At 47.3% G+C, this 8324-nt stretch overlaps 1 long non-coding RNA gene across 1 annotated transcript; it reads right to left on the bottom strand.

Moving 5' to 3' along the window:
- Nucleotides 1-3981: 3981 nt before the first annotated feature.
- LOC138688842 (uncharacterized) lies at nucleotides 3982-7978 on the bottom strand. The gene is made up of 3 exons (XR_011327647.1): nucleotides 7611-7978; nucleotides 6474-6544; nucleotides 3982-5169 (listed from the first exon to the last, which is right to left on the bottom strand). It is a non-coding gene; the product is annotated as an uncharacterized lncRNA (long non-coding RNA).
- Nucleotides 7979-8324: the final 346 nt, after the last annotated feature.

Below are 8324 nucleotides of genomic sequence, written 5' to 3'. Positions count from 1 at the left end.
CGGGAAGAAATTTCAGAAGAGGAAGAACAAGAGTCACCCTGCGTCACCCTGCCTTTGCCACTGCCTACCTGGACAGGCCAAGAGCACAGAACTTTGCGTGGCCAAATTGCACATCAAATTTTAAGATACTCTACTGGGGAGAGTTGAGCGTAAAAACAAACCGCTCGCCACCCCAAACTCCCCACCAAATCAGAAAGAATTCTTCTCTGGTGGAAAGCTCACACCTTGACACAGTGTGCTCCTGCCTACAGTACACATCAAATGTGCTTATCAGGCCCATACCACCGCTAAGAACCATCAAATACGTAACACTCCAACGCCCGGACCATTCATGCAACTTTAAATTTAATTCCGCTGCAGTTATTAACTGCGTAGAAAAGCACGTGAAAACGCTAGACCATCAGGCATGCCCAGGTTTCCGCCAGCACGCCAACGGGCGTTTGAAACATTTTGTTCCTAGACATCTGGCTTGGCAATATGGAACTAGGAAGATAAACTCCACAATAAAGCCTGAACTGTATATACAGTGACCTGGCTATTAGGATGTTTTACTTGCATCATTCTGCTAAGTTAAACCAAGGATTACTGGCAAATCCACACAGTGGGAAAATAGTTAGATAGAACTAGTTAAAGGCGTGAAGCCTCTCCTTTAAGAGAGATATCCAACACTAACTGCATTTCTGCTCTCTTTGAAAACAACTACAGTCACATTCCTCCTTCTGTCTGGTAGGAAACAGATCAGTGTAAAACGCCACAGGCCTACTCCATGTTCAGGAGGAAGCCAGAATCCAACCTCCCCGCTGTATCCTACACCAAAGTGGTCTGTGCACAAGTTGCCAAAATTACCGTTCTTCTTCACCCTTGCTACTTATGACCTCTAAACGCCATGAACTGTTCCCAAAGAAAGGAACGTGCCACAAGTCATAGACTGATGACAGATTTCTGGATTAAAAATCCCAAGGGAAAAAAAAAAAAAAAGAGAAATTACATATTCAAGTGGAATCACATACAGCCAAGTCAGAGTTCTGCGATGTCAGTTCTGACTGACGGTAGTCCAGGAAAATCAAAGGCCAACAATGTTACAGGCTTACTGAAGAAAAAGCTAAAAATACGCTCAGTCGCAGCTGAAGATACGGTTTCACAAAACACGTTGCCTTCACTGCCGCCGGAAGAGAGGCCTTGCTGCCGCCTCCCATCTCTCCATCTGCTCCTTTGTTCTACTGCTGTATTCCTGTGGCTTACCTGGCACTGACTTGAGCACTTTTTAGAGCACTTTACGAGCCAGGTTAACTGCCTAAGCAGACGGGAAACGAACCCAGAAAAGTAGATAGTTTTCCACCAGCTTAGAGAGTTAAACCGGCTGGCAGAGAGAACTAGCAAGCATGAAAGTTGGCACAAGGAAGGAGGCAGGACAGTGCGTTGGGAAGAAGGAGAGGGAATTTGTCCGTCTCCATTTTGTGGCAGTCAGCCGTTATGCTAGCTCATACACGTGTGAAACTACACACGCGGTTTGCAAGGAGAGCTGCAGAGCCCTTTCCTTTTAGAAAGGACACCACCCGAGACACAGTCAGTCAACTTTTAACTCCCTCGTGCACGTAGAGACTCACTGTCTCACTGAGAAAGGCTGCAGCTGACGGGCGTCATTCATTCAGCCAGATGTGGAAGCTAAAGCGATTTCAGGGAGCTGCTACCTGCTGATCAGAGAACGGACAACAGTGTGTGACACGATTCAGGTCACATTCTCCAAGGAAACAGGACAAAGAGTGGGAAGAAGCCAAAGAAGAAGAAATGGAAGAAAAACTAAGTCCTTTTGAGAAAACCAGCATCCACTTTGTTGAATAACAGGTAAAGATGACAATGGCAGAATTTTTTGAATTATTGTTAACGACTGGTTCAATGACATTTTCCCCAGAAAAGCAGGAGGCAGCTCACAAGCGCTGGAGGAGCAGTGGATGGAAAAGACACTTTCTGCACCTTAGTAGTCGGGTTCAGTGAATTTGCGCTTTGCCATATTTTACTCTTGCCGAAAGAAGATTTAGTGAGCGAGTTAGCAGGTGACTTTGTGAGTACCACCGGGTCATTTCTTTCCCACTTAGGCAGAAACACCCCCCCACCCCGACGCTTTAGGCAACCACCCTACATTTAATCCAAAGCCTAAGTTCTAGTCTAAAAAGCCACTAGCATAACAGAGACGGTCTGTATCGGAACTCCACAGCCAGGCTTATTTCGCTCAAGTGCAGCCTACAGATTCTCTTGCAGAGTTTGTGCGGATGCTCCACAAGCCCAAACCTACAGCAGAAGGTGAGGAGAAGGAAGAATTTCAGCTCTCTAGCCCAACAACCCCCAACAGCTAAGACCATAGATTTGACTTCCCTTCAAATGAAAACACAAACAAAACCAACACAGCTCAGAATTTGACACTGCAGCCAGTTTACCCAGCCACCTCCTATGGCTATTCTCTAACACAACCATACTTTCATTCAAGAGTCGCAGCCCCTGTCTAACGTGGCTAAGCTAGCAAAAGTTCCGAAAGTCCCTTCTGAACTTACGCTCTTTTTGCATTGCTTGGCGTACCTGGACAGACAGACATAGGTGCTAAGTGTCTCAGTACAGAACACGCGCGCAGCCTTCCTAAGAGAGGGAGACAGCAGCTGACATTTCCAGCATACCACACCGGTGTGCCGTCGCCCCGGTGCTCGCCCCTCCCAGCACAAGTTCTAGAATCACAGAATCACGAGGAAGAGAACTTCCAGAAGTTCTCTTCTGGAAGAAGGCGGCCTTCCAGAATCACTGGAGGTCATCTGGTCCAAGCCCCTGCTCAGGCAGGGTCACCTAGAGCAGCCTGCCCAGCACCACGTCCAGACGGCTTCTGAGCATCCAGCTCTGAAACGTACTTGGACAAACAGCAACCTGACAAGCTGAACCGCAAAAACATTGGCAACACGTGCAACAGGCCCAGGCTTTTGGTGACTCTCTCCTACCAATTTAAGTATTCTCTCCACCACACAGGTGAAAAAATACCACACCAGCAAAGGCTTGTCGCCATTACTTCTCTAAAACTGTATCCAACAGCTTGCTAGGGAGAAGACACAAAACTAATAGAAGCCCGATTAAGTTCATTTCACCGTCTTAAAAAAGCACACCCCAGGCAAATCAATGCAGGAAAACGAGCCGATGCAGTAAGTGGATGAGGAGCTGTCCTCAGCAGAACAGGGTACTGTCCTGTGTGCCCAAACACCTGTGACAGCTGCCAGCCAAGACTGATGCCATCATCCAGACCGATGGGCCTAAGGCGGCACTTGAACTACCACGTTTAGCCGTACACCCTACACGGGGTTCAGCATTCCCGACAGAATTCAGCCCCTGAATTTCCCCTAGTTTTACCAAACACCATCAGCAAGCAATTACTAGAGCTGAAGGACTGACTCCACGCTTCCTTCTACTGGCAGAAGCTCCAGACCTCGAGTCAGGAAGAAATCAAGCACTTTTGTTTAAGTCAGCAACTTTGCTGCGTGATGCAGGCTTCATGCAAAAATCAAGAGACCCCCACAAAACGCGCGGGATTCCTGTAAAGCTCTGCTCTCCCCATTAAACCCAGCCCTCTTCCCGCAATCAATCGCCGCTCTATGCAGAGAGCCAATTTCCCAGCTCCTCTGTTTGGCAGTTACCCATGTTGAAGCAATAAAATGGTCTGTGAAAAGCAGCTGGGAGGGGAGCAGCGTATGGCCTTTCAGTGAAGGTGTGCCTTGAACGACTTATTCATCAAGTCACCATCAGGCCCCTTCTTTCCCAGAGCAGCCCGTCATGCACTCCTTGGCTCTTACGCACCGCCACAGCCTCCTACTGAAATGCTTCTGGCTGGCTAAATAAGTCATGTGAACATTGGTTGCTTTCAGAAACATGCCCAAAACTGAAAGGGGACGGAGGGGGTGTTGGGGTTTGGGGATTTGGTTTTTTGGGTTTTGGTTTGGTTTTTTTTTCTTTCAGAAAGTGCAAAGAACACATCTGCCCCAAGTTCTAGGGTGTTCATCTCATGACTGGTTTTAAAGTGAAAACCTCTGGTTCTCCCTGTCAAGGACTTTGAGGCGACCCAAGCCTGAGCTGCTTTGACATGGCTCGGTACATTCACTGGCATCTTTTATTTCAGTCATGATTTCTCACAACTACAAAATGAAACCAAGAAACCGTAAGGTACTTAGAAGTAGACAGAATATTCTGTTATCTGAGCTCACGAGAGATTTGCTATTATATTGTGGACCCGTAACCCAGGCCTACGTTATTGCCAGTTTACCCAGGCTGAAAAGCCCCTGGAGGGTCTCGTCGGGGCATTGTGGGCACAGAAGTGTGTGAGCAACGAGTCTTAAAGATGACAAGAAGGGGAAAAGATCAGAAGCAGAAGAGCAGAGGTTAAGGTATCTGGCCGCGATGCCCATTACTGGGAAACTCGCCTGAGCCACTGCAGCGTGCTGGTGCTCCCACTCCTTCTGGGCTTCCTCCAGCCAGGACTCCCACGTCGCCTGCGTGCTCCAGATCTGCCACTTGTTCTCAGCCAGCAAAACCCACACCTCTTGTGAACAGCAAGACAGCTTTAACCAGGGTACCTATGTGTAAAATATCAAACCCCGTGAGAGACGAGGACCAGCAGCGAGGAAGCCATGCAGTGGGAGGCGGTCTGGCCTCTTGCAGAGCAAGCCCTTCCAACCCAAACCTCCTGGGGACCGTATGGCACGCGGGGACACAAACCCACCTCGCTGCGGAACAGCCGAGATGTTTGTTGCTGCTGTCAGCATCCTGAACTGGAAACGAAAGCTGCCATCTTCCTTGTCCTCGTCTAACCAGAAGGTGATCAACAAAACACGGTGCCCAGAGCGTGCACAGGAGCCGACCCCGGCGAATCCTCCTCAGCTCCATTCCCACCATACTTCTTCAGTGTTACAGATTACCAAAAATGCCTCCTGATAATGTTTTGGGAAGTCAAAGTCTGCTTGCTATTCATAGCTGTATTTATGCTGAAATACGTACGTGTTCCATCGGCTATTGGTCGCCCTGTGCTCCCGAGCCCAGCCAGTCTGGACAACAGTTTGTTATTTTCAGCCTGCGGTTGGTTCTCTTAGAAGCTTCTCACTGGGACTTGCATTTACCACTGCTTTGTTCCTGACCCGTTCTGTCCTTTTAAATACGAAAATACATAAAAGACACAAAAGAAGCTGTTACCCAGACAATCCCAGCAAACGACAACGTTTCCAATCAAACCTGACTTTGGGGTTTGTTTTGTTTTGCTCTTTTCCCTGTTCGGAAATAGCCCATGTAGCTCTGGAACTTCACAAGCGAACAAGTCTCACAGCCACTTTGCTCCTTCGGTGGAAACATCTGATGCCCTCTCTTGTACCGCTACCAGCAATCACAGCCTGGTTTGGTTTCGCCCCTGCCAGCCCACGAAAACCCTTCTCTTCTCCAGCTAACCCTAACTTGCAGCAATGTAGCCATAGCCGCTCTGCCTCTAGTATGCGGGGCACTATGGGATGGGATACTGCAAAACCACACCTCACCCACTGTAAGTGTGGGTACGGCAGGTAGGCAGGCAAAGGACAACTCCAGCTGCCCCTGCACGGAGCTGGCTCAGGCGTGGGGAGTTTGCTGGTCTGCGTTCATATCGGCACATGAAAGCAGTTCAGCTCTCTGCAGGACTGAACTGCTGCCGGAGACATTAAATCTTCTGCTCCTGACACCTGCGAACAGCCAGGCTGCTGCGGCTACAAGGTCACCGAGCCATCATCCGCTTTGGGATAACGGACTGGGGTGTAAGTGCCTGACCTCTTTTTACGGGAGAGGGAATAAGAAGGCATTAGTGCTGGAGTCCCAGCAAAAGCCTGACTGAAAGGACTGCAAAGAGAGCGGTTTTCAGTCCTGAGGCCCAGGAAGCGCAGGAGGAGAGCAAAGGGGAGCAGAGAGGGAACCTTCTCCTCCAGAAGGAGCTGACGGACTGGGAAAGTGGCCGGGAAAGCAAGCTGCTCCTGGGCAGGAAGGAAGAGCTCTGTGTGGCACTATCGCTGGGATCTGGGATTGGGAAGCAGAGACGACAAATGCCTGGCAGCAGGCATCACTTCTATGTTCTACCTTTCAACCACGGTTGGGCTGTGGGACCCCAAACTACAGCTTAGTTTTAGAGGTGCTGTGTTACTGGGAGAGAAAGGGCAGGAAAGAAGCTCAATTAAGTCACACATATGAGGGAGACCTGGAATCCTCAGGAAATACACTTACCTCTGTCGTACAACTTAGCTGTAAAAACATATGCCGTTTGTTAATAAGGGTAAAGAATAAGCTCTTCGTGTGCCGCCCCTGCCTATGGGCAGATTCACCCTTTCTTCCTTCTGAGCTGTCAGTCCCGTTGAACTGGTATCTTCTGTCATTTTGCCCAGCACCTGACCGCAATGTGCACCAAGACCAGAAAGGGAAAACTTATGAAAGCGTACCTTTCAGCATATCGTAAGGTTGACAAAGTTTCTTCGTAACAGATGTCTGCTGGACTCAACGGCCGCAATCTCTAAGCATATGAAAAGTATTAACTGACATTAGATTTTGAAGGAGGCTTTTTAAAATAGTTTTAAACACTACCAAAACACAGACAGGGATTAACGTGGAAAGATAGACCGCTAACTCCTCAAATAGAAAAGGAGAACCCAGGTGTCTTAGCAATCTGGCCATAAATTAACTCTTTCTAACACTTGTGCCAGAAGAGAAATGAGACAGAAAGAAAGATGAGAAGATAGAGGTGGTTTTTGCAAAAATTAATACTGAAGGCGCTCGAGTCCTGCTAACTCTGCCTTAATGCTAGCACCAACGCAAAAAAAAAAAAAAAAAAAAAAAAAAAGGCGCAAACCCACTTTGATGGTATTTGTACAAGTAGCAATTGAAGAATCTGTCCTTCAATTTGAATTACGCAAGTTAGCATCTGAAGAAACCCAGGTAAGCTGTTTTGAGAGTATCAGCATTTACAGTCAACCTTTTCACATGTGCACATTTTCTGTTCATATTCTTCCACCTTTCATTTAATTGCACTTCCTTTAAAAAAAATACCTCTTCAAAGACGCTGGAGCATACAGATAATTCACCTGAGACAAGGAAGAACCTAGGGGAGTTTCATCTCATTTAGGAATGCAACCTCTGGTGCACAGCACAAACGATAATCTCAGAAGTCAGGGAAAAAAGGACTTGTTTCATAACGCAGCCTAGTTTTAGGTAGGTAAAGAACGCGGGTTTTATATAAAACAGGTGCTTCTGAGTTTTATAGCTACATTTACCTATCTGTCGATAAATTTTTACAGATATGCAGAAAACTCTTTCAGAAGAAACGGAGGTTGTATCTCTAACGTAGACAGAGATATCTATTTTGTGCCAGCCGCATTTCTGTTCCAAAAACAGAAGTGCTCTCCATTGGAGTAACGCGTTTAGTAGTGGCTAGAAGCTTTTGACCAGCAGAAGGGTTCTCCCCTTTATGTTGCACAGGAAGCAAGCTTAGCTTTTAAACTACACTCACTTTCACCAATGTCAGAGCCGCACAATTCTATTTCAATGGGCAAAGCCGGTTATAAATTCAAGAGTCAATTTACCATGATGGTCCTGCTCTTTCCCCCCTGGGCAGACTGCAGGAGTCTCGTCAGGACCAAGTCCCTGTATGGGATATGCACCGCTCTCTTTCCTGTAGCAACCTCAGCCAGAGCACTAAGGGAAAATAAAGTGAAAAGTAGAAGCATGACTATGAAAAGCAAATCTGGGGGGCCGGCGGCGGGGAAGAGCCTACCAGATTAGAACCTTCCGTATATTCATGCTTAGGCACGTGCTTCAGTATGTTCGTGCTTATGGACGTCTCAGGCTTTATTCATTTAAGTAACTTCATTAGCCAGACGGCAAGGAATCCTGAACGGAGGGAAAACTATTTTTCACCTGCAGGAATTTAATTTTTACTTCACAGGAAAGGATTATTTTTTTTTAAAAAAAGAGGAAGAAAAACACCCGGTGACATTTCCTAACGTGGTTAGACTTAGATTTACCCACCCGCCTTCCTTCAACCTGTCTCCTTCAGATCCTTCAGAGGATTTTTGCCTTTCGCTTCCTGCCAAGTCCGCCAGATTTATAACTGGCTGTTTGGCGATTGCTTCATCGAGAAAAATCTGTTAAGATACGGTATCAACAGCAGGAAAAATCACCAAATCCGTCGCTCAGACATTATGAAGTAAGATACAGAAAACGATACTCTGCGGAAACGCAGAGGAAATAGGTTGCGACAGTTACCGCTCTTGGAACACCTGACCTAGGAAGAATTG

This window comes from Haliaeetus albicilla, chromosome 13 (assembly GCF_947461875.1).
Source record: "Haliaeetus albicilla chromosome 13, bHalAlb1.1, whole genome shotgun sequence".
In the NCBI taxonomy this organism is placed as follows: Eukaryota; Metazoa; Chordata; class Aves; order Accipitriformes; family Accipitridae; genus Haliaeetus; species Haliaeetus albicilla.
The sequence above is the reverse complement of the archived record's forward strand: the minus strand, read 5'-3'. Positions and strand labels throughout refer to the sequence as shown.